We start from the raw sequence: 27512 nt of genomic DNA on the forward strand, positions 1-27512 counted from the left end.
TTAGAACAACAGTCAAATCAAAGCTTGAAACAGAACGGAAGCATCTTCTCTGTCTGCTCTCCTTAAATTCAGATGAAGTCATTATGTGTGCTTCCTGCAGCGCTGGCTCATGCTGTGCTATGCATCTCTGTCTGCATTGATTACATGCATGCTACACACATATTGCACTGTGCAATATGTTCCTCTTCCCATTACCCATCTGGTGTGCTTTGCTTTCCGCTTGTTATTCTTGAGAGATCTTTATCATTGGTGTCATTGTCTGAATAAATCACATTTTCTCTCCTGCAGCAAGGACACCGTGTTTTCCTTGTTGAGTCCGTCGTGTTTCTACCTGAGTTAGTGACATGTATCCGAGCAATGGCTGGATCTCAGTTCAGTGGATGCATTTTCTGTTAAAATATTTTTTAAAACTTCAACCTTGAAGAGAAATAAGTTGTAGAAAAGGAGCAAGTTCTGTTGTACATATTGCTGTTCAGATTTGAATTAGAGGTAGAGTTGAACAGAAATGTGCACATGATTCAGAGGGGTGTGCATTACAGTATTTAAATGAACAAGATTTGCAGAATGCAACAGTTGACCCCCACGGACACTAAAGCTAACGGTGTGTTCAGGGACAACTTGCCGATTTGTAAATACAAACATTCCCAGCGCTGAAAATAAGTCATTAAGCATCAAAGAAAGCACGAGATATCCAGGATGAGTTTAGGGTTGTAGACATCCGTGGTGCTTCACGGTTAAAACATCCACAACTTACTTTAATTAGCAAACTATTTATCTGGTTTAAAGAGTCCTCTCCTGCTGATGTTCAGGTGTATATCAGTATGTAGTGTCTCTACTTTAAAGAGTCCTCTCCTGCTGATGTTCAGGTGTATATCAGTATGTAGTGTCTCTACTTTAAAGAGTCCTCTCCTGCTGATGTTCAGGTGTATATCAGTATGTAGTGTCTCTACTTTAAAGAGTCCTCTCCTGCTGATGTTTCAGGTGTATATCAGTATGTAGTGTCTCTACTTTAAAGAGTCCTCTCCTGCTGATGTTCAGGTGTATATCAGTATGTAGTGTCTCTACTTTAAAGAGTCCTCTCCTGCTGATGTTCAGGTGTATATCAGTATCTAGTGTCTCTACTTTAAAGAGTCCTCTCCTGCTGATGTTCAGGTGTATATCAGTATGTAGTGTCTCTACTTTAAAGAGTCCTCTCCTGCTGATGTTCAGGTGTATATCAGTATGTAGTGTCTCTACTTTAAAGAGTCCTCTCCTGCTGATGTTCAGGTGTATATCAGTGTGTAGTGTCTCTACTTTAAAGAGTCCTCTCCTGCTGATGTTCAGGTGTATATCAGTGTGTAGTGTCTCTACTTTAAAGAGTCCTCTCCTGCTGATGTTCAGGTGCATATCAGTATGTAGTGTCTCTACTTTAAAGAGTCCTCTCCTGCTGATGTTCAGGTGTATATCAGTATGTAGTGTCTCTACTTTAAAGAGTCCTCTCCTGCTGATGTTCAGGTGTATATCAGTATGTAGTGTCTCTACTTTAAAGAGTCCTCTCCTGCTGATGTTCAGGTGTATATCAGGATGTAGTGTCTCTACTTTAAAGAGTCCTCTCCTGCTGCTGTTCAGGTGTATATCAGTATGTAGTGTCTCTACTTTAAAGAGTCCTCTCCTGCTGATGTTCAGAGTGTATATCAGTATGTAGTGTCTCTACTTTAAAGAGTCCTCTCCTGCTGATGTTCAGGTGTATATCAGTATGTAGTGGTCTCTACTTTAAAGAGTCCTCTCCTGCTGATGTTCAGGTGTATATCAGTATGTAGTGTCTCTACTTTAAAGAGTCCTCTCCTGCTGATGTTCAGGTGTATATCAGTATTGTAGTGTCTCTACTTTAAAGAGTCCTCTCCTGCTGATGTTCAGGTGTATATCAGTATCTAGTGTCTCTACTTTAAAGAGTCCTCTCCTGCTGATGTTCAGGTGTATATCAGTATGTAGTGTCTCTACTTTAAAGAGTCCTCTCCTGCTGATGTTCAGGTGTATATCAGTATGTAGTGTCTCTACTTTAAAGAGTCCTCTCCTGCTGATGTTCAGGTGTATATCAGTATGTAGTGTCTCTACTTTAAAGAGTCCTCTCCTGCTGATGTTCAGGTGTATATCAGTAGTGTAGTGTCTCTACTTTAAAGAGTCCTCTCCTGCTGATGTTCAGGTGCATATCAGTATGTAGTGTCTCTACTTTAAAGAGTCCTCTCCTGCTGATGTTTCAGGTGTATATCAGTATGTAGTGTCTCTACTTTAAAGAGTCCTCTCCTGCTGATGTTCAGGTGTATATCAGTATGTAGTGTCTCTACTTTAAAGAGTCCTCTCCTGCTGATGTTCAGGTGTATATCAGGATGTAGTGTCTCTACTTTAAAGAGTCCTCTCCTGCTGATGTTCAGGTGTATATCAGTATGTAGTGTCTCTACTTTAAAGAGTCCTCTCCTGCTGATGTTCAGGTGTATATCAGTATGTAGTGTCTCTACTTTAAAGAGTCCTCTCCTGCTGATGTTCAGGTGTATATCAGTATGTAGTGTCTCTACTTTAAAGAGTCCTCTCCTGCTGATGTTCAGGTGCTATATCAGTATGTAGTGTCTCTACTTTAAAGAGTCCTCTCCTGCTGATGTTCAGGTGTATATCAGTATGTAGTGTCTCTACTTTAAAGAGTCCTCTCCTGCTGATGTTCAGGTGTATATCAGGATGTATGTCTCTACTTTAAAGAGTCCTCTCCTGCTGATGTTCAGGTGTATATCAGTATGTAGTGTCTCTACTTTAAAGAGTCCTCTCCTGCTGATGTTCAGGTGTATATCAGTATGTAGTGTCTCTACTTTAAAGAGTCCTCTCCTGCTGATGTTCAGGTGTATATCAGTATGTAGTCTCTCTACTTTAAAGAGTCCTCTCCTGCTGATGTTCAGGTGTATATCAGGATGTAGTGTCTCTACTTTAAAGAGTCCTCTCCTGCTGATGTTCAGGTGTATATCAGTATGTAGTGTCTCTACTTTAAAGAGTCCTCTCCTGCTGATGTTCAGGTGTATATCAGTATGTAGTGTCTCTACTTTAAAGAGTCCTCTCCTGCTGATGTTCAGGTGTATATCAGGATGTAGTGTCTCTACTTTAAAGAGTCCTCTCCTGCTGATGCTCAGGTGTATTTCAGTATGTAGTGTCTATACTTTAAAGAGTCCTCTCCTGCTGATGTTCAGGTGTATATCAGGATGTAGTGTCTCTACTTTAAAGAGTCCTCTCCTGCTGATGTTCAGGTGTATATCAGTATGTAGTGTCTCTACTTTAAAGAGTCCTCTCCTGCTGATGTTCAGGTGTATATCAGGATGTAGTGTCTCTACTTTAAAGAGTCCTCTCCTGCTGATGCTCAGGTGTATTTCAGTATGTAGTGTCTCTACTTTAAAGAGTCCTCTCCTGCTGATGTTCAGGTGTATATCAGTATGTAGTGTCTCTACTTTAAAGAGTCCTCTCCTGCTGATGTTCAGGTGTATATCAGTATGTAGTGTCTCTACTTAAAGAGTCCTCTCCTGCTGATATTCAGGTGTATATCAGTATGTAGTGTCTCTACTTTAAAGAGTCCTCTCCTGCTGATGTTCAGGTGTATATCAGTATGTAGTGTCTCTACTTTAAAGAGTCCTCTCCTGCTGATGTTCAGGTGTGTATCAGTATGTAGTGTCTCTACTTTAAAGAGTCCTCTCCTGCTGATGTTCAGGTGTATATCAGTATGTAGTGTCTCTACTTTAAAGAGTCCTCTCCTGCTGATGTTCAGGTGTGTATCAGTATGTAGTGTCTCTACTTTAAAGAGTCCTCTCCTGCTGATGTTCAGGTGTATATCAGTATGTAGTGTCTCTACTGTGACATGTCTTCATGCTTTAATGTTCAGAAAGCTCTTTATTGTTCTCATGCTGCCTGTGCTGCAGCACCTCTTTTCACCCTCTGTCTGAAACCAGAGCCCAGTCCGCTCTGATTGGTTAGCTGGCCGGCTCTGTTGTGATTGGTCAACCGCTAAGAGATATCCCGCCCCTTAGGCTATCACGTACAATCAATCAATCAATCAATCAATCAATCAATCAATCAATGTTTATTTATATAGCCCAATATCACAAATGTTACATTTGTCTCAGTGGACTTTACAGTTTGTACAAAATATCAGTATGACAATACGACACCCTCTGTCCTTAGACCCTCTGTCCTTAGACCCTCTGTCCTTAGACCCTCACATCGTACAAGGAAAAACTTCCGAAGAAAACCCACAGTTTAAAGGGAACATGGGAGAAACCTCAGGGAGAGCAACAGAGGAGGGATCCCTCTCCCAGGACGGACAGACGTGCAATAGATGCCGTGTGTAAATTGAAAAGATAATACATTTGCAACATAGGTAGTCCAAATGTTTGGAAATGCATGTGTGTATAATAGGAAGATGAATCCACGAGGATATCCATCCAGGACCTATGATCCAGGACCACAGCCACGACTCAAGATCCAGGGCTCGCGATCCAGGACAGAGGAGCGCAGGATCATCTATGACTCCGGATCCCGGCGTATATAGACACCAAAAAGAAATACATTTGGGGAAGCCGGGTTAATCGGAACATGAGAGTACACAGGTACAGACAGAGAGAAGGAAGAAGTAAGATGTCCCCCGACAAACTAAGCCTATATCAGCAAAACTAGGGGCTGAATCTAATCAGCCCTAACTATAAGCTTTATCAAAAAGGAAGGTCTTAAGCTCACTCTTAAAAACGGATAGGGTGTCTGCCGCCCGAACACAAACTGGAAGCTGATTCCACAAATGTGGAGCTTGATAAGAAAAGGCTCTGGCTCCCATTGTACTTTTAGAGACTCTAGGAACAACCAACAACCCTGCATTCTTGGAACGCAATGCCCTAGTAGGACAGTAGGGTATAATGAGTTCTTTAAGGTAAGATGGCGCCTGCTCATTAAGGGCTTTGTAGGCGAGAAGAAGAATTTTAAATTCTATCCTGTGTTCTATAGGGAGCCAGTGTAAGGCAGCCAGAACAGGAGTAATGTGGTCCCTTTTCCTAACTCTGGTTAGTACACGAGCTGCAGCATTTTGAATCAGCTGAAGCGACTTGACTGACTTCTTGGTACACCCTGATAATAAGGAGTTACAATAATCCAGCCTTGAAGTAACAAATGCATGGACTAGTTTCTCTGCATCGTTTTGAGGCAAGATATGCCTAACAATGTGTTGTAGCGCTAGCCAGTAGAAGAGCGAGTGTTACAATAATACTGTCACTATGTTCTGGTTCTGGTTCAATTGAGGCGTTTCAGGATAAACTCTGGAAGGATTTTAGCTTTTGCAGACCATTGACGTGCACACAAACATATAGAACACACTACAGGAAAGGAAAACCCCCAAAAAGCAGAATAAGGCCTCTTTAATGTGTTTTAATACTGCTAGTGATACAGTAGATGAAATAGTAGCCTCCATGATAACTTCACAAAGTGATATAGTCCTGTCTCAGAGTGTTATAAACTTCACACAGGGTCTAAAGTATTGTGAGCTGCTTCATACTGTGAACATCTCAGCAGGGGAGGAGACAAAGTACATCCTTGTCAAAGATGTTTGCCCACCTTGAAGATGCTGGAGTGCAGCTGTCACTCAAACTCTACGACTACACTCCTGCCTCCTGCAGGACAACACAGCAACACTTTGAATTTACAGGAGACATGCAGGCAGGAGTATATTACTTATGTCCTTATACAGAGAGTTACAAGCAACAGATAAATGAACAAGCAACAGATAAATGAACTTTCAGAATCGAAGGCATGAAACCCTCTTTAACACACACAGTGACATTTGACCTCTGCATTTAACCCTTAATCATTTGGTTTTAATAAAACCCTTCACATGATTAAAAGAAATGAACACCATTGGTTTGTCTCTCGTTCATAAACTGCGATGTTATTGTTTGTACAGACTGTCTCTCTTGCTGCCAACATTCCTTTGTTTTTCTGTTGCTATTTCTGGGCAAGATATCATAGATGCAATCTGGCGTGTCTCGACGACAAAACCAATCTCATCTGTAAACAAGTCACTGTTTTTTCCAAAAGTCGGGTAGTTGCTACAAAATAAACAGAGCGGAGGAGGTAGAGCATGGTGAGATGCAGAGAGGATGCTTCTGTGAGAAACATCCAGCTAGTAGTTTGAAATTTCCCCTACACCTGTACCTGCACACATACACTGACATAAAACATGAACTCATACAACATGTGTCCAAAGTGGTGACATTAAAGAGGCCCTACTGTTCTTTTTGGAGGGTTTCCCTTTCCTGTAGTGTGTTATATATGTTTTTAGTGCATGTAAATGGTCTGCAAAGGCTCAAATCCCTGTGGAAACATTTAATTTCTATTGGATTGCGCAAACAAATTACACGTTATAGACAAAGGGGCGGGACATCTCTAACCAATAACAAGAGAGAAGCCCTGCTGGTGTCGGGACCGGACAATTGTTGATGTTCAGGATTATAAAGTTGGCCAAATGTCTTGTTTTGCGACCACTTTGGACACATTTAAGTTTCCTAAAATGTTTTAACGCTGTATTTTAACAATGTGATCGCATGATTCCTTCTGATATTATGGCCAACTTCAACGTCAACAAGCGCTCCGATCCCAGCTGTGAGCGTCCCCATGGTTTCCGTTTTGATCTTCTTGCAGCATTACCTTTATGCAGCACTTCAAGTAAACGTTGCATCGTGTCTGAAACTGCAGCGCGTTCCTCCTAAAGCGAGTGTTTTGGTCCGTTGTAGAGCGTTAGCACTTTGGCGGCCACCATATACTTCATGTTGCAATGCATGAAAGAGCATGAAAGCTAATGCGTTCACCTATGTGTGTCATTTCCTCGTGCTCCATTTGAGTGTTTGCACACATGGATGTCTGCATTGTGTGGGTGTGTGTGTGTCTTGAACCCATTTCTCGGTCCTTTATACAAAGAACATGTTGTGAGAGCTCTCTACAATAAGGCTATAAATAATAGATGCAGCAAACAGTGGGTGGGACGCACGCAACCACGTCATCGAGAGTACGGAGTGCTCTGTGTGAACCTGAAGAGGAAAGTGCGGAGGAAATGTAAGACCCCCCCCCATCTTCTCTCTGAGCTAAAGCCTCTGACGTCAGAGTGGAGAGCAGATCACAGAACGGGGCTCTCTTTGTGAGGAAAGAAGAAAAATAAGAGATTTCAACAGTGGACGTTTTCAAATACTTCTGTATTTTATTGTTGCCATGCAATCGTTCCTATTAGGGACAATAACGCCTTTAGCTAACAGCCTTCAGAGGCAGAGAGATGCTCCAGTTCACCTGGAGTCGTAGAGAAGATGATGAGGTCGCCTGCGGTCAACACGAGACACTCAGCATGCTGATGGAGAGCGAGAACTGTAGGGTGCAGAAAGAGGACAGGAAGGACTCACCATCTGCTCATTTACACGATCAGGCCTGTACCTGACAGTGCTGAAAGATAACGTTTAAGGTGGATTTAAAAAATAATTATGTAGTTTCAGTGTATTTTCCCTATTATCTATTGGGGTGTCCATTTCCTGCAGTGTGTTATTTAAGTTTTAGTGCAAGTAAATGGTCTGGAAAGTCTAAAATCCCTATGTCCCCTCCTGAGGGAGTTTCTCTCCCACAAACTCCCCCCAAAATACTTCCAAAACGTAGTGACAACACCATGTAAAACTCGCGCTTCTATTGGCTAGCGCTCCAACACATGATAGGCTAAGGGACGGGACATCTCTAAGCGGTTGACCAATCACAACAGAGCCGTCCAGCTAACCAATCAGAGCAGACTGGGCTTTGGTTTCAGACAGAGGGTGAAAAGAGGTGCTGCAGCACAGGCAGTATGAGAACAATAAAGAGCTTTTTGAACATTAAAGCATGGAGACATGTCCCAGTAGACCAGTGTTTCTCAAAGTGGGGGCCGCGCCCCTCCCTGGTGGGCGCAGAGGCATGACAGGGGGGCAGGGGCGGACTCGGACTACAAATCAGCCCGGGACTCTCGACCGGCCCACTTCGGTACCGCCGGCCCACCGCGGTACCACAAGTAAATACCGCTAGTAAATTGTCGACGGGGGGGTAGACAATTTACTAGCGGTAGACATTAAGGGTAAATAATGTCTACCTCCGGGCCGGTGGACTTGTATTCACTGGCCCCACCATTGTAACCACTGGCCCGGAGCATTCCTCCAAAAAAAAATCGACTAATAATGAAGAAAATTAACATTAACATTTGTTGCAATAGTAATGTATGCACTAACTACATTACTACTTGTACTACAACATTTTAATAATCAGTTCTTCCTCATTTTCCTCAATTGTTCATATTTGGTTTATTAAAATAATGATATTGTGGTCATTGTTAAAAAATGTCTGCTATTATTATTATTTGTATAATGCACTTTCTGCCTTCCTGTCAGGCTGTGTAATTGATTTGATTAGAACCTGAACCTTCATTATCCTAAACTGCTGGGACATTTCGCCAATACCTTTATATTGTCTACTCTTCACTTACTTGTCAGCATAGGTCGGCATTGAAGTACAGAGCCGACAGAAGACCTGGGTTGCGTTCCGATAATCCAAAAATCAGCTCCTAAGTTCTAACCCTATCTCCTAGTCCTTGACCTCTGAGTGAAACGTCACGGGGTTAAGGGATAGTGGATAGGAGAATTCAAAAGGACTTAGGAGAAGAGACTGCGGTACTTTAGAGAATCCGAATGCACTTTCACTATCCGACGTGTTTATGATGCGCCAGCGGACGTCATGAATGTGCGTCTGCTGCTGTGGGGAAACTATGGAAACTACAGTTCTCATTCATAACACTCCGTTCGATGTCTCACTATGGGATGCGCCTCAACGCGTATGCAAACAGAAGCATCAATCTCATTACGCCAATCCTGATTGGCTGGTGATCTTGACGTCAACGTCAGGGAATCCACCCACCCTTTAAGTAGCTTGCGCTACGACGCAGCGTCATTCAAACACCTCTTCTCGCTTCAGAGCACATCTCGAATTATCAGTAACCGGGCTAGCTTAACGGTCCACAGACTGAACCTAAAGCTAACATTCGGTCGACGGGTGCTTGCCGGTTACTTTTTTGCTTTGCAAGAAGACTGAGCAATATTAACACACCAGTTAATATTGTAATCTGCCTCGCCGTTCTTTCTGTAAAAAATAACGGTAAGGTTTGATTTTTTTCTTCAAGCTAGTAACATACCTGTTGCTAGTTTGTTCTTCCCTCCACACCGACACCACGGTAAAGAGGACGTTCTCTTTTCTCTCTCACACCAGAGGAGACAAAGATAAAAAAGGTATTAACACACCAGTTAATATTCTTTAAAGAGTAAAATCTACACCGTCGCCTTTTTTCCTTTCGGACTAACGGCAAGGTTGGATTTTTTCTCAGTAACGTACCTGTTACTAGCGCGTCCACTCCACGCCGACACCCCGGCGATCGAAGATGGACCCTTCTCTCCCTCACACCAGAGGAGTCAGGGACTTGGAGGCTCGGCTATGCTGCTGCGGGTTTAAAATGTCAGGCACAGACTCACACCAGGTCTGCTCGTCCTGCTTCGGGCTGGAACATGCCCGGGAGGCTATCGATAACCCCGGCTCGTGCGGGCATTGTACCCGCTTCACCATGAAGAGGCTCCGCCGACGGCTAGCACGCCAAGCTAGCTTGTCGGGACAGGACCCCCTCATGTCCGCTGATTCGCCGTCCGGCAATCAAGACATGGTGGCGTCCGCCGCAGAGATTGAGCCCCGTGCTGTGTCAGACTGGGGCTCAACAACAGCGACAGCCGCTGAACCGGATCCCCACGCCGTTTCAGGCTGGGACCCGGTGGCGGCAAGAGCCGCGAGAGCGGAGCCCCGCGCTGTGTCAAGCTGGGGCTCCCAATTGGACCTCACCATGGTTCCACCCGCGCAGGATGTCCTGGAGTTGGACTACATGGAGGACGAAGAGGATACCTCTGAGTTCCTCCTGTCTGACTTGGATGGGGATGACATCTTCGTTTCATCGGCTCAGGCTGCAAAGCCGGGAGCGATGTCCGCTCCCCCGGGCGAGAGCACAACAGCTTCGCCCGTCCTAAGCATGGACTTGCAGGCCGTGTGTCAACGCGCTGCGTCTAGGCTGGACATCCCATGGCCTGAAGTGGCCAAGGACACCTCCAGATCTCGCTACGAGGGGAAGAACTTGCCCCAAGCAGCGAGGACGAAGAGGCAGCTCCTTCCAGTCTTTCCGGAGATGCTGAACAAGGTGTCGGTCTCGTGGAGAGACCGTCCCTTCAGCAACAAGGCCCCAATCCAGGGTGCCTCCTCCCTGGACTGTGACGGTATAGAGATGCTCGGCCTGCTCCGCATGCCGCCCATGGAACCGCTGGTGGCAGCCCACCTCCAACCGAGGCTGGCTTCGACACCGAGCAGGAACCCCATGCTACCGGCAAAGGCAGACCGGTTCCAGTCAGCGATGACCGAACGGGCCTATAAAGCCGCAGCTTTGTCCGCCAGGGCGCTCAACCTCTCCTCGCTGCTGACCGCCAACCAGGCGGAGCTTTGCGAGGACATGTCGAGCAGACCTGAGTCTGCCGTGTGGGACGAGATCGCAACGATCACGGACATTTGCCTCTGTGTGCAGCGCTGTGCAGTCCAAGCCACGGGCAAAGCGCTGGGAATGATGGTGGTACAGGAGAGAGCCAGGTGGCTCAACCTGACCAACCTTCCAGACCGGGAAAAAGAGGATGTTCTGGACATGCCTATTGTTCCCGAGGGCATATTTGGCTCCGCTCTAGCTTCAATGCAGCTGAGGCGCGAGTCAAAAAGGAAGGGAGACGAGGCTCTCCAGCTCTGTCTCCCCCGAAGGGTCCAGCCCCCACCTCCAAAGGTCCCGCGGCAGGCCTTCACCCAAGCTGTCTCACGTCCTGCCCGGTTCAAAATACCGAAGCAGCAGAGACCCCAGCCCGTCCCGGGTCCCCAGCCCAGGCACGAGGCAAGAGGGAGCTGGCCAAGAAAATCTCCGGTCCCGGCAGCTGCCGCTCAGGCGCAGCCGACCCAGGTTTTCAGCCACCAGGCGAGGAAGAAGAAGCGGGAGGCCTGACAGCCTCCTCTCCTCGATGAAGGAGCTGGAAGTTCCCTGTCTCCCAGCTCCAGAGCACGTTCCAGTGTTGGATGCTCATGTGTTTTCGGGGTGCCACCATGCCCCCATCTTCCCGCCGCCTCGAGTGATGCCAGAACGTCATCCTCAAGTTCGCGCCATCAGGGAAATGGACTTAACATCAAAGACAGCAAGTTCCGCTGCCTGTTTAAGTCACACAAACACATGACATCATTGTTGTTTCAAAATAAATCATTTTCCACTGTCGTTTCCAGGCTTGAAGCCAAGGGCGCAGTCAATAAAAATGAAAAGAAAAACAATAAAAACAATAAACAGTCTGTCGTCTGCCCCTCTTTTGAGAGTGGCTACGGCCTCTCTCAAAAGGCGGACGATGGACGTGGCTGTGAAGGCACCACCGCCATGCGCATGCGCAGTGTCGGCCGGGGTTGTCAACCTGGGTACCACCGTCTTCAGACACTAGAGGGCCCCATAACACAGCAAATAGAGACACTGAGGGCAGACGACAGAGCTGTGACATCTCCACTCGCTTTGAGAAGCGAAAAGTGGAGGATGCTCACAGATTCTGCTTGGGTTTTCAAGACAATAACACGGGGCTACAGGCTCCAATTCGCTGTCACCCCCCCTCACTTCTCGGGCATTCTGTATTCACAGGCCCGGGGAGAGTCGGCCCATATTCTGGAGCAAGAGATTTTCTCGCTTCTAGAAAAGAAGGCTATATCTATAATACCCTCCGAACAGAGTCAGAGCGGCTTTTATTCCAAGTATTTCCTCGTTCCCAAACGGTGAGGGAACGGAATTCGGCCTATACTAGATTTGAGGGCTCTGAACAAATATCTCAAAAGATACAAATTCAGAATGCTCACTCACACATCTCTGTTGCGTCTCGTGCGCCAAAACGACTGGTTCACATCAGTCGACCTGAAAGATGCGTATTTCCACATCCCAGTATAGTACCCACACAGGAAATATCTGAGGGTGTCTGTAACGAGTACAGAGTACTTCCCTTCGGTCTGTCTCCCAGCCCGCGAGTGTTTGTACGGTGTACGGAAGCCGCGATAGCCCGGTTAAGACAATAGGGTATTCGCCTGTCAACTTATCTGGACGATTGGCTCCTTCTCGCACAGTCGGAGCAAGAGGCTATTACGCAGACGAATGTCCTCGTAAAACACCTGCTCGACCTGGGTTTCGTAATAAACACAGAATAGAGCATGTTGTCCCCAGCCCAGACTGCTCTTCCTCCCCGCGCGTCATGGCGCGCGGAGAGTCATGGTCACTATGAAATGCGTAATGGCACTGCGCCACTGGCTACACCCGACTTTTCTAGTACGGGGCGTGCCTATGGGTGCTGTCCTATCGCGGAAAGTGGTCACCACAGACGCATGTCTGACGGGCTGGGGGGTATATACGAAGGTCGACCTGTGAGGGGTCTCTGGAGCAGAGACCTCCAACGGTCACACATAAATTATCTGGAGCTTTTAGCGGTGTTCCTCACCCTGAAACGCTTTCTGCCTTTTCTCAGAGGACATCATGTCCTCGTGAGGACAGACAACACGACCACAATATCGTATATAAACCGCCATGGGGGTAGAATTTGCTGTGTCCAGTTTGTGCTTTACGCACCTATATGGACAGGTCAAAAGAGTTTCGTTGTAATGACCAACTCTTTGTATCCTGGGCTAACCCTCATAAGGGCAAGCCCGTTACCAGGCAACGGCTCTCCCACTGGATTGTGGAAGCGATTGCTCTGGCTTATACGAGTCAGGGTTTGCAGGCACCAACGGGCCTGGGTGCTCATTCTACTCGTGGACTGGCTACATCCTGGGCTTTGTTCAAGGGTGTTTCCATCCAAGACATTTGTGCAGCAGCGAGCTGGTCCTCAACGCTCACTTTTGTCCGCTTTTACAGACTAGATGTCTCTGCTCCAAGTGTGGCCCACGCAGTGCTGTTGAGACAGGGTTCTACCTGTTAAGTTCTGGTTGTTTTGGTGATTTTCGAGATAAGCATGTCTAGCAATACGGGAGTTTCAATATCCCATAGTGAGACATCGAACATGGGTTGCGTTTTTTTTGGAGCATTGTTTTATTTTCGCTGTTCTAGCAAAGTGATTTTTTTTTAATAAATGTTAACTTGGCCCATTACATGACTATTTGTGTTGGGGGGGCCCGACTTTTTTTTTTCTCCAAAGGGGGGCCTGACAGAAAAAGTTTGAGAACCCCTGCAGTAGAGACACTACATACTGATATACACCTCAAAGTGAGTCAATTTGGACCTTTAAATGGTGTATTTCAGTGTAATAAGAGTCCTAGTTGTAGTAAAGAATAGGGTATTACACATAAGTGCACCATTATTCATGAGATCTTATCTACATTGGTGATATTGCCTTTGAAATGTGTCATATATTCTTAGCCAGGACAACAATTCTTTCCTTTATTGCATAACAAATACCTTACAATATCTAAAAGGTTGGAACAAAATCACCTTACAAATGATTTAAATAAATCTCATCTAAACGAGGTTATGAATTTTAAACAGAAGGTTACGACGTATCACAGAAACAGAAGGATGTTTTCTGTGATAAAAGCTTGTTGGGGCAGATTTGCAACACACACACACATGTTAATGTGTTCCTAAAATATATAAACTTGATTTAAAAATATGGCAAAGCAGGTTATCGCTGTAACACTTGACTGTTTCATTGTGTGGAACTCTTTAGACAGAGTTTCCGACAGCCTCTTCAGATTCACTGATTTGAAGTTGTTCTCCTCCTTCACAGTTGATTGTTTTGTTTCCTACATTTGTGGAAATAATTGTACAGCGGAGCAGAGGAAGAACTCAGACAATATCTTCCTAATAAGGCTCTGTATCAGCCAGAGGGAGCTGAATCTGCGGAGGACTAGATGTTACGTTTTTATATCTGAAAAGCGCGTCTAATGACTCTTGGTATTTGCCCCGCGGCGTCAAAGCAAACGCACAACTCCCTGTTCAATTTCAAGCACACTAAGCTCATTTCACTCAATGATAGCACACATCAATATTCATTAGGGTGTGGTACGATGCTAAATGATCAGCCACAATTGGAGGAAGCTTTTTAATGTGCAGGGAGACAGTGAGAAAAAGAGAAAAGGACTTTCCTGTACGAGTAGTTCTAGAAAATAAGATGTTTATACTAGGGATGCACGATATTGGTTTTTTGAAACCGATACCGATAACTTCCTGCTTCTCAAGACCGATACCCGATAATAATATATATATTAGGGCTGTCAGTCGATTAAAATATTTAATCGCGATTAATGGCATGATTGTCCATAGTTAATCGTGATTAATCGCACATTTTTGATCTGTTCTAAATGTACCTTAGAGGAATATTTTTCAAGTTTGTAATACTCTTATCAACATATGAGTGGACAAATATGCTTTATGCTAATGTTTATTATCATTTGAACAATGACAAATATTCTCATGAATATTAAACACAACAACCTGTGTGTGTGTGTGTGTGTGTGTGTGTGTGTGTGTGTGTGTGTGTGTGTGTGTGTGTGTGTGTGTGTGTGTGTGTGTGTGTGTGTGTGTGTGTGTGTGTGTGATGGATCGTTGGAGCTATGTGCAACTCAAGGCATATGCTCGAACGGGAGCTGCCTGGATGCTGCAATCATGTTGCGCACTATCCGTGCTGAGTGTGCTGACTTTTTGTACAATGTCCCACTGTCTGGCTTCCTGCATAAAGTCAAGTGCTCGGCGCAGTTGTCGGCGAAATGTCGCTCCTCTGTTTTCATTTAAACAGCTCCTTATATCCGTTAGCGCAGCTAGCTAGCACCAGATGCTAACAACAACAATGCACGTAAGGTCTCTCTCTCGCTCGCTCGGGCCACACATACACACACACCCTCCCGGTCCTCCCAACTGCCAGTCGGTGCCTGCCGGTGAGCGTGGAAGTGTGGTCTGCCACAAGCGGGCGGCAGGAGCGGGGCTGTCAGCATCAGCTTGTAGATGGTATTTTAAACTCGATGCGCTCTGAAACTACGGGGCGGCCGAAGAAAAAAAATACACATGCGTTAATCGCGTTTAAATAATTAGTGGCGTTAATTTTTTTTTGCGTTAACGCGTTATTAACGTGTTAACTTGACAGCCCTAATATATATATATATTAAATGTACCTGTAGTTTTTGCACACCTGGTGGTAAAAAAAGACTAGTAGTGAGCAAATTACATGAGCATTACTACTATGAACAAAACAAAGCCAAGAACAGTTTTGACTCTCGTCAAGCGCCATCATTTCTATGATGAAGTTAGAGATCGTTTTAGCCCTGGGGTCGTCTCTGGCAAACTTCTTGCCTTTTTCAAAAGCCTCGTCGATAGGTAAAAGCCCCGGTGCCTTTGCAGCTGGCTTTGGATTCGCCGCTAGTTTAGCAGCGCAGGCGTCTTCGTACGCTTTTAACACACCATCGTAGCGATGGCGATGTTTCAGGTGACTAATCAGGTTGGAAGTATTATAGCTCGTTGCCTTTTTCCCTCCTCGTGGAACTTCTGCATTTGTTAATACAAATAGCAAGCGAACTATCTAACTCTGAAACTTTGAAATAGTCCCATACTACCGACGACATGTTTGTTTACTGTCCTGGCTTCACGGCCGCACACCATTTACGTCACAGCCAGGCATGAGTTAGGGAGCGCTGGATTTGTGAAGAACTCCCCTCTTCCTAAACCACTAATACCACAGTACTGGCAAAACGGGAGGAGCCGAGTGAAAAACAAGTGCCCCTCATCCCAATCCACCCACACCGCAGTATTCTTTCTTTTTTTTTACCCAAAAAATATATTGTATATTATCGGGGCTATTAATACTGTTATCGGGTTTATCGGGATGACTACATCATTCCTAATATCGGACCGATAATTATCGGGCCGATAATTATCGTGCACCACTAGTTTATACTACTTTATCTTAAACTCTCATCAGGGGTATATACTACGAAGCAGGATTTTCGCTTAGCCGGCTAACTTCAGGGAAAACTCGGGGTTTTCGGTCCTACGACGCTGGTTCTCTTTTTAGCAGGCTAGATCTCCATGGTAACTTATGCTGAGCGGCTAACCTGGGGGGTATACTACGAATCTAGTTCAACCTATCCTAGATATGTTTTGAGTTATCCGGTTGACTTAATCCAAAACAAAGCCGCTCTCGCTAAACTGTCCTACAACGCTGGCTATCAACTCGTTCGCTCAAGCCAGCCGTGTCCTATCTAGTTAGGTGCGCGTTCACATGAAAGGGGTGGTATCTGGAGCATTCGACCAATCACAAACATGGAGAAGCGTACTGACAGCGCAGCGTCATACTTCCTGAATGAAAAGTCAACTATAATATTAGACATATGAAGAAGTTAAACTTTAAACATCAGGGTTTCCCACACATAGACTATACTTGGGCGGGCCGCCCAGGTATATTAACGGCCGCCCAAGTATATTTCGCGACCCATTTTTTTTTTTTTTTATCATTTTTTTTTTGTATTTTTTTTTTTTTTATTCGTCCGTGACCACGACGCCATCTGCGATCGATTAACTTGTGGACAATGATCCCTCGCTCCCTTGCTCTGATCTCGCCTCGTTAAGTGGCCTGCCTCACACAGGGTGACTGGCTGTCTACATGATGTGGCCTGCCAACATGGCCACTGTCATAGAGATCATAAATCAAAGCCCTTGATTGGTCTCTGTGTGTCATTCAAGCTCGGGATAACCTCAGCTCAGGTGAGGTAAAGGACTCTGAGTGTTTAGATAGTTAACTTAGTTTAAGTTCTCAGTGGGTCTCAAACAGTGTGGTCACCATTTATGTAAACACATATTTCCATTTGAGAGGGTAGTGATTGATCTAATGGATAGTGAGGTGGGCTGAAGATCGGAAGGCTGTGAGTTCAAATCCCGCCAGGAACACCACCACTAGTGTGCCCTTGAGTGCCACCCCCCCCCCCGCCCGCTGCCACCACCCGCCCAAGTATATTTCAGATCTGTGGGAAACACTGAACATCCATGACTTAAACACTTTATCCAGGATCAAAGCCACAGAGCTGCACCTGCAAGGTGAATACAGCTGGTAACAGAACAAGTGTTTGAATGCGTACATTAACAGGTTTATGATATCACTGCCCCGTCTAAAACACGATTTAATGTCCACGTTCACACAGTCGGTGATTTTTGCCAGCCGTCTTTCCTGCGACGGCAGCTTTTCTGTATTTCCTTTCTCCTGTAATATGACTTGATCGCTTTAAACTCCGCACACTGAGCTCTGATTGGTCAGCAGGCCGTGCTTTCACTGAGTTGAGCTCTTAGCCTGCAACCTAACCTGGTCCCGACCAGGTTAGCCGCTAAGCACAAGTTACCATGGAGATCTAGCCTACTAAAAAGAGAACCAGCTTCGTAGGACCGGAAAGCCGGAGTTTCCCCTGAATTTAGCCGGCTAAGCGAAAATCCTGCTTCGTAGGATACCCCCAAGGAGGATTAGATCACACAAAGGCAGTGTTGGAAAGAAACTACCTACATTTATTTAAATACTAAACTTAAAGAGACCTTATTGTGCATTTAGGGGTTTTCTCTTTCCTGTAGTGTGTTCTAGGTTTTAGTGCATGTTAATGGTCTACAAAGACTAAAATCCCTGTGTTCCCGTGGAGTTTTTATCTTGAACAAAATACAAATATGAACCTGAAAGTTTGCATAATATTTTCTCTTTAAGAAAGAAATTGAGGTACTTGTACTTCACTTGAGTATTTTAACAGCAAATATAATAAAATGTACATAAAACATGAATAAAACAGGTATAACATTCATGAATAAACCTTTCTATTAAAGCCTCCCGAGACCTTTTTAAATTTCCCAGAAACGTCCCTTTCTTTTTTACCTTACATTATCCAAAGCGACTTACTCAATACTGTGGACAATCCCCACAGGAGCAATTTGGGGTGAAGTGTCCCAGGGATACAACGACATGCTGACTGCAGTGGGGTTTGAACCTGCCAACGCACAACCCACTGCACCACACGCCTCCACTTTACCTTCCCTGAACCTAGGATTTTAAACCAATTTCTTGGAATCGAGGGCTTTCAACCTATTTTGGATTCCCAGCATCTGGACTTAAACCTTTCCATTCCCAGAATCAGGATTCCTAACCTATAGAAATGTCTTTAAGCCTCCCGGAGTAAAGTTACAGTGCAGTTTGAGATGTTTGATTAGAAGCAGCGGCGAAAAGAAAAGTCTTCAACCTGGATTTAAAAGTAGTAATAGTTGCAGCGGACCTGCAGGTTTCTGGGAGTTTGTTTCAGATATCTGGAGCATAATAACTGAACGCTGCTTCTCCATGTTTAGTTCTTCTCTTAAACTCAGTGAGATGAATACCCACAGAGGGAACTGTAAACCCTGCGCTAACAAAAGCAAGAAGATTGGCTTTAGAGTATTAGTCTCGAGGACTTTGCCAGAACACATGATGGACACGCTAAGTGCCGTGGGGAAAGACATGAAAGGCGTCGTACATGCACCGAGCCGAGCATTATCTGAGACAATTAGCTGGTTTCATAATGCATCGCTTATTTCTCTTTGAGTTCATTTCCCCTACAAATGACATCCTAATGAATTGCTTAGGCAGGCTGATAATAATAATTTCTCTCTTTCAAAATTGTGATTGTTTGAAACGTCTCTGGACAAACGTTTGATCGCTTATCGAGATCACAGCTTTACGGCTGAACATAATCCATTGTGCGCTGATGAAAGAGCGGCTAAATAAATGGTGAGAAAGTGGCGTCAGAGAAAATGGGACCTTTCATTTTTATACTAAAATAATGTTAATTATGTTGGGATGGAAGAAGGGGTGATCAGTACTTTAAGTTTACTTGAAATTGCACACTTTTTTAGAGGACCTTGCTGTTTTCTTACTTTTCTTGGTTGCAAACATCGGCTTTTCTCTTGATTTTATAAAAACTCATTGCCTGTCTCTTCCCACTGAATAATATCCTCTGATCTCCTCCTCATACTCGCTCTAATATGCTCTTATCTGCCACGAATAACTGCTTAAGCTTTCTGAGTAGTTCAATTTCCTTTCCTGGAACGCCCCTCATACGTCTCTACAGTACAATGTCCCTACAATAATCGAATATGTTACGAAATCCCTGTCCCTGATTATTGAAGACATGAGTCCACTCCACTCTCCCACTCAGACACTTAAGGTGAAAGTCAGTTACTGTGATGGTTGTCGGCCCAGGATCAAATCTCAAACGTACATACATTGTTTTACTCTGATTGATTTCAGACTTGGACTCAAATGGAAATCAGGAGTTTTTGGATTCTGGGTTCAACAAACTGTTCTTGTCCTTGAGAAAATTAATTTTGGAATCCTAGCTTCATAGTTTTAGTTTCTGTCTTTCTATAACAATAAACCATTTGCACAATATTTTACATATTTTACTGACACCTCCTCACTGGATTACAATTTAAAGTGTCTGTGTTTCTGTCTTTTCATTGTTGCAACTTATTTGCTTTTTTGCCAACAGTTGCGATGAGTAGATAAAACACTATTACATTACATTTATTTGTATCTAGTTCACACTTACACAAAAACCAAATGGAGAAATTCATGACGGTAGTAATTGGACGAAGACTTCAAAATATAGTTTTATAATAGCTACTTCTTATTTAATTTGAAAGACATATCCCTCTCATATCTGTTTTCAATATGAAGCACCTGCCCACATACTGAGTTTAGCATACACGGAAATAAGGGTAACAGACAGGCTCTTTCTTCCAGAGGAACTGACTCTCCGTTGACATGCCTTAGGGAGGAATTCGGGGTTAAGTATCTTGCCAGCGATACTTTGACATGTTGACTGCAGGGGGTGGGTTTGCACCGGTAATCCAGATCATCCTCATCAGCGCACTAACCCAAGGAGCCTCCAATACTGTGATATAGGCTTAGTTTGTCGGGGGACATCTTACTTCTTCCTTCTCTCTGTCTATACCTGTGTACTCTCATGTTCCGATTAACCCAGCTTCCCCAAATGTCTTTCTTTTTGGTGTCTATATACGCCGGGATCCGGAGTCATGGATGATCCTGCGCTCCTCTGTCCTGGATCGCGAGCCCTGGATCTTGAGTCGTGGCTGTGGTCCTGGATCATAGGTCCTGGATGGATATCCTCGTGGATTCATCTTCCTATTATACACACATGCATTTCCAAACATTTGGACTACCTATGTTGCAAATGTATTATCTTTTCAATTTACACACGGCATCTATTGCACGTCTGTCCGTCCTGGGAGAGGGATCCCTCCTCTGTTGCTCTCCCTGAGGTTTCTCCCATTTTTCCCTTTAAACTGTGGGTTTTCTTCGGAAGTTTTTCCTTGTACGATGTGAGGGTCTAAGGACAGAGGGTCTAAGGACAGAGGGTGTCGTATTGTCATACTGATATTTTGTACAAACTGTAAAGTCCACTGAGACAAATGTAACATTTGTGATATTGGGCTATATAAATAAACATTGATTGATTGATTGAAAGGAAGTTTCTCAGGAGATCTGATTCTGATCCCATTGAAGGAATAATCCGGCCTGTACCCAGTCAACCACAACATGCTATAATTAGTGCGAATGCTGTTTACAGCATTCGCACTATAGTTCTTCAAAACTTTATTCTTCCCCTTATTATTATTATTATTTCAGCCAATACTTTGGCACTCCATAACTTCAGCTTACTTTCGGCTACAGAAACCATTCAAATATTAAACTATTCAGCCTTTTCAGCAATTGATAAGAAACTTTCCACTTTTTCAAAATATTTCATATCTTTTGAAATATTTAGCTTTTTAAACTATTTTTGTAACATTGAAGTCAATGGGAGATGCCTTCAAATCCACTTTTCCTACACTTTGCGCCAAATGCATCTCCTTCCACATAATTTCAGCCAGACACTTCATTCCAACTTTCAAATGATCACAATACCTTCAGCTATAAAACTTGTATAAAAATAATTTTGATATCTTTTCAACTTTTTGAGATATTGAATTTAGTTTGGAGCTTGGTAGAGAGGCCTTTTTAAGATGTTTACATTAGAGTGGATGGAGCAGCTCATTAACTCTAGAGTGCTCTGATCTCAAAACAGAGTGCAGGACAGCTCAAAATTCTCCCCCAAAAATGTTTTAAACTTGCCATACTTCCCAAACCCTACACTCCTCAGACATATTTTTTCATGGAAAACGTAGGAAAACCTCTCCTAGGTTGGAAAATAAATAAAAAAATAAGAAAAAATATTAAAGAAAATGCCTCTTGAGGGCATGAAGTGACAAAAACGTTCAACATTCCTCCATTGAAGCCCATTGTAATTTCAGGCAGATATTTCCTCATGGTAGCAGCCGCACACCTTTAGTTAAACTGCCAAAAAGGCCACATTATTAACCCAAAACTACACAAAAATTACACTTCAGATACTCAACTTCCTTGACATGCTTCACGTTTTGAAATTTCACAGATATCTGTTACGGTTCTTCCACAAAACGTTCACATGTAAGAGGTTCATCTCTCATTCAGAACAATGAAGCCTTTGAAGTCTAGGCACCTCATTAGCTCAACTAGAAACACCTGTGTAATGGAACACGATTATGTCATAACTCCAACTGACATGCAGCAGACTTCAACAGTCCAGCCGTGAAGACGATTCGGGACAGTCTTGACATTTCTCCAAATGCCGTTGCCATGGCAACACAATGCTCGCCTTGAAACACGGTTTTCTCATAGCTTCAGTGAAAATACTCCAAACAGCCCAGAACTTCACAGGTTTGATAACGATGCAGCCATCAATGCATCTAAGCGTAGTATGGGGTGTCATCAAATGTCGTCGCCATGGCAACAGACCACTCGCCATGAAACACGATGAGGCTGTAAGTCCAATCGACACTGTCCAATCGTCCCCCAATCTTCACTTGTATATCACCGGTCCATGCCTCAACAGCTCTACGCCAAATCTGAGATCTCACCATATGCCGTTTCCATGGAAACGCATCTCTCGCCATAAAATATGATGTCACTATACTATGCAAATGTTCAAAGAATGCTCAAACTTCACATGTGTGCTAACAGTCCAGCCGTGAAGACATCTACGTGATAGTTTTGAGATTTCTTCAAATGCCGTTGCCATGGCAACACAATGCTCACCATGAAACACGGTTTTCTCATAACTTCAGTGAAAATACTCGAAATGGCCCAAAACTTCACAGGTTTGGTAACAATGCAGCCATCAACACATCTAAGAGTATTATGGGATGTCATCAAATGCCGTTGCCATGGCGACAGATCATTCACCATCAAGTTAGTTCAAAAGTTTCCCAAGCCTTTTTACTTTCTTTTCTCATCTTAATACGAATTCATTCACTACTACTTACATCTGATATTTAACTCCTTCAGCCTATTTTCAGCTGCAGAACCCATTCAACGATTACATTATTCAGCTATTTCAGGACATCAAGGCTATACATGTTGTTGTTTATACCTTTTTTAAACCTTTTCTTTGAAATATTCAGCTTTTTCTGCATTTGTTTAGCTAAAAGCAGCTACCATTCAGCTAATAACATATTCTGCTTTTTCTGCATTTTCAGCTAAATTCAACCATAAATGTTCACTGTTTACAGCATTCGCACGCATTTTCTGCAGGAAATGCATTTTCTAGTTTGGGATGTAATAAACAAGCAAAAAAAATAAAAATGTTATTTAGTACGATTTTTAGATGGAAGGTTGACACATTTTAAGCTAGATGTTTCCCACCGTTTGCAATCTGTGTGCTAACATACGCTAACTAACTCCAAGCTTGAGCTTCATATCTAGTATGCATGCTTTTCCCCCCTTATTATTATTTTAGATTTTGCCGTCAATGCCTTATTTTAAAGTGTTTTAAAGGTCACCTATTATGCAAAATCCTCTTCTCCATGTCTCTTCTACATCAACATGTGTCCCCTCTTCTCCATGTCTCTTCTACATCAACATGTGTCCCCTCTTCTTCATGTCTCTTCTACATCAACATGTGTCCCCTCTTCTTCATGTCTCTTCTACATCAACATGTGTCCCCTCTTCTCCATGTCTCTTCTACATCAACATGTGTCCCCTCTTCTTCATGTCTCTTCTACATCAACATGTGTCCCCTCTTCTCCATGTCTCTTCTACATCAACATGTGTCCCCTCTTCTTCATGTCTCTTCTACATCAACATGTGTCCCCTCTTCTCCATGTCTCTTCTACATCAACATGTGTCCCCTCTTCTTCATGTCTCTTCTACATCAACATGTGTCCCCTCTTCTTCATGTCTCTTCTACATCAACATGTGTCCCCTCTTCTTCATGTCTCCTCTACATCAACATGTGTCCCCTCTTCTTCATGTCTCTTCTACATCAACATGTGTCCCCTCTTCTTCATGTCTCCTCTACATCAACATGTGTCCCCTCTTCTTCATGTCTCCTCTACATCAACATGTGTCCCCTCTTCTTCATGTCTCTTCTACATCAACATGTGTCCCCTCTTCTTCATGTCTCTTCTACATCAACATGTGTCCCCTCTTCTTCATGTCTCCTCTACATCAACATGTGTCCCCTCTTCTTCATGTCTCTTCTACATCAACATGTGTCCCCTCTTCTTCATGTCTCTTCTACATCAACATGTGTCCCCTCTTCTTCATGTCTCTTCTACATCACCATGTGTCCCCTCTTCTTCATGTCTCTTCTACATCAACATGTGTCCCCTCTTCTTCATGTCTCTTCTACATCAACATGTGTCCCCTCTTCTTCATGTCTCTTCTACATCAACATGTGTCCCCTCTTCTTCATGTCTCTTCTACATCAACATGTGTCCCCTCTGTGGAAAGAGACTCTGAAAGTTTCAGGAACAAAGATTCTCTCTCTTTTTGTCCTGATCCATAAAAACCTGTCTGAAAATGAGCAATCAGATTTTGGCCACTTTCTGATGTCATAACGATGTTTTGGCTTGTGTAACCATTAGCCAATCAGCAACCAAGGACATGTTCTGTATATATCTGAGACCTATAATATATTGATGAAAAACAGTATAATAGGGTATCTTTAAAGTCATGTCCATCATTACTAAAACATATATAATCTAACTCCTTATGAAGACCAGGCCTGATATGAACTCCATCTCAAAGACTCGATTTGATTTTGACTTTCATATCATGAGTACAATCAAATCTACTGCCTGCAAAACAAAATGTGCAATGAATAGAGAGTTTGTCAAAATATAGACAAATACTGTATGAGATATATTTCATTTCTAGGCAACATGAATGTCGAGAAGTGACAACATAACTTGTTGTTTTTCAGCTTTTCTCTCGTAGTGAGGATAGGATTATGTTCAAATGAAAAGGAAATAACTCAAAGAACATCCTCTAGGAGAATAACTGGTTATTAAATCATACCAATCATAAGACCTAACATCAGTGCCGACAGATACATGGAGAATATGAAGCTGATTATTTCCTGATATCATTATTGTCAGAAAACAACAATGGGTTGTGAAGCTCTGCGGCTTCATCAGGAGCAGATTAATTAATTAAGCATGTCAGGGTTAGCGGCCTTCATTTCCATAACTACTGTTCCTACTGGCAGCGGTTGCCCTCGCTGGGCGGTGAGGTTGTGTGTGTGTGTGTGTGTGTGTGTGTGTGTGTGTGTGTGTGTGTGTGTGTGTGTGTGTGTGTGTGTGTGTGTGTGTGTGTGTGTGTGTGTGTGTGTGTGTGTGTGTGTGTGTGTGTGTGTACGTGTGTGTGAGAGAGTCGTTCATCTTGCTGACACCTGTCTGCTGACCCACACCCATACAAAGCTGTTTAATGAGTGAATCCATAATGTGGCCAATCTCTGCCAATGGCTGCTGAACGCCCATCACTGATTGGATGACCCTTCAGATCTTTTGTCATGTGACCCATGGTTTGCAGCAGAAATAATTATCAGGGGTCATAGAGGTGTGCACTTCTAGATGCACATAAAAAAGGATTACATATTCATTATTAGAACAGAGGGTTAAGGCTGTGACATATTTGTGTTGCTTTTTCAATACAGCTTTTTTAGAGCATCATATTTAACTTTTTAGAGCTATTTTCTATTGATATGTTCAGACTATTTATATATTTATTTGCTTATAAAAGACCTAGAGTTCCCAAACTTATTTTTTTGTATTTCAGGTCAATAATATATAAGTAGTTACATCATTTGAAATCATTTGGGGACCTGAAGATTCATTTGAGATGCAGCTCAAGTTTTGTAGTCATACATCTGTAATAAAGATTGTGTTTTTCGGAACGGCACCTGAATGTTTAAAGTGCAAAAAATCTCAGCCCAATATAATGTCCAACCCTATTCTCTATTATGTGTCTTAACCAGGGAAACCCCACGGCGGGGGGAAAAACGCAACATCTTGCAAGAAACAGCATCTGAGGGCTTCTTAATATTTAACAAACTATGAATGTGTCCTACCCACTTAACGGGGAGAAACTCAGCTTTCAGACAATATTAAACATTTTAGCTAAACAAAACAAAAGAGTAATAACAAAGGCTCTGAATTAGCCCTGAGCGAAAACATGCTAATGCACTTAGCACAGCACTCAAGGTAAAATACCCTTATTACTTATCGGATCTGCACAAACAAGATATCGATTAGCAAGCTAAGATTCCACAGATTCCAGACATATAAGTATCAATACTGAGCGATCAGAACTTGTGGCGAAACGACAACCAACAATAACAAAGACATTAGCTTTACGGAGCCAAAACGGCTAAAAACATCTTACCTCTGTTGTATTCGGATCAAAAGTTGTGTTCAATGGCAACGAGAAAAATGCTGATGAAGGTTAATCAAAATGTGTCTGTGTCACTTTGAAATGATTACTGATAATCCATTATTCAATTGTATGTCAATAACGAGGATTTCATATTAGCTGCTACGATAGCTACTAGATTGTATGACAGCTTCCGGTTCCGGGGCATTCTGGTCTGGTTTAACCCATGTGTTACACAGATTCCGTGACAGTTTTTAATGTTTACAGTAGTTTATTTTTCTTGCTTGAAAACTGAGCCTGTTAAGAGATTTTAACGTTTTGTTATTCAACATAAAATAGTTCAGTAAATACCCCACTGCTGAATTTTAAAATGGCGGTTTCTAACAGGTGTCTAACTGAGACGAGTAAATCACGTCTAACTTTAGCCGCCTTTAGCTTAGCGGTGGTGACGTGAAGTCATGTGACCGTGCTGTAGTTCCTTTATAGCCCAACATTAGCCACCTTTAGCTTAGCGGTGGTGACGTGAAGTCATGTGACCGAGCTGTAGTTCCTTTATAGCCCAACATTAGCCACCTTTAGCTTAGCAGTGGTGACGTGAAGTCATGTGACCGTGCTGTAGTTCCTTTATAGCCCAACATTAGCCTCCTTTAGCTTAGCGGTGGTGATGTGAAGTCATGTGACCGTGCTGTAGTTCCTTTATAGCCCAACATTAGCCGCCTTTAGCTTAGCGGTGGTGACGTGAAGTCATGTGACCGTGCTGTAGTTCCTTTATAGCCCAACATTAGCCGCCTTTAGCTTAGCGGTGGTGACGTGAAGTCATGTCACCGTGCTGTAGTTCCTTTATAGCCCAACATTAGCCGCCTTTAGCTTAGCGGTGGTGACGTGAAGTCATGTGACCGTGCTGTAGTTCCTTTATAGCCCAACATTAGCCGCCTTTAGCTTAGCGGTGGTGATGTGAAGTCATGTGACCGTGCTGTAGTTCCTTTATAGCCCAACATTAACCCTTTACTTCAGAAATCTTAAAGTGGTGTTAATATGTGGAGATTATCCTGCTGAACAATACATATAAGTATTATAAATGTGTGTTTGCCACAGATATTATTTTCTACAATTTTCTGAAATCCAATCGAGAAATCCCATTGGCATTTTAACAAGGCAGCCCTATGTCAGCAAGACTTACTGTAGGAGTGGTCAAGTATATCAGAAACAAAAGGACGGTGCAGAGAAAAGGTCAATTAAAATAGTAGGTTAATGCAAAAAATGTCTTTACTTAGTGCAAAGAAAATGTTCTCACCACCTTATAATATCATGTACATACACTTTGAAATGAACAAACTACCTATCAAAGTTAACTTGCAGCTTGCTACAGCTTGCAGGCTAAATGTACTTAAATTAAAATGTACTTGAATTGATCTTTGCTTTGGATTGTTGCAATAATAATAATAAACATACATTTTGTATAAAGCAATCATATTTTAAAGAAAAAAAGAAAATCCCCTAAAAAATCTCATTTTTCGATTGATCACAAGTTAACTATTAAATTAACTTAAATATTTGTTATCAATTGACAGCCATAAAACATACATATTG

Source organism: Gymnodraco acuticeps, unplaced genomic scaffold (genome assembly GCF_902827175.1).
Source record: "Gymnodraco acuticeps unplaced genomic scaffold, fGymAcu1.1, whole genome shotgun sequence".
In the NCBI taxonomy this organism is placed as follows: domain Eukaryota; kingdom Metazoa; phylum Chordata; class Actinopteri; order Perciformes; family Bathydraconidae; genus Gymnodraco; species Gymnodraco acuticeps.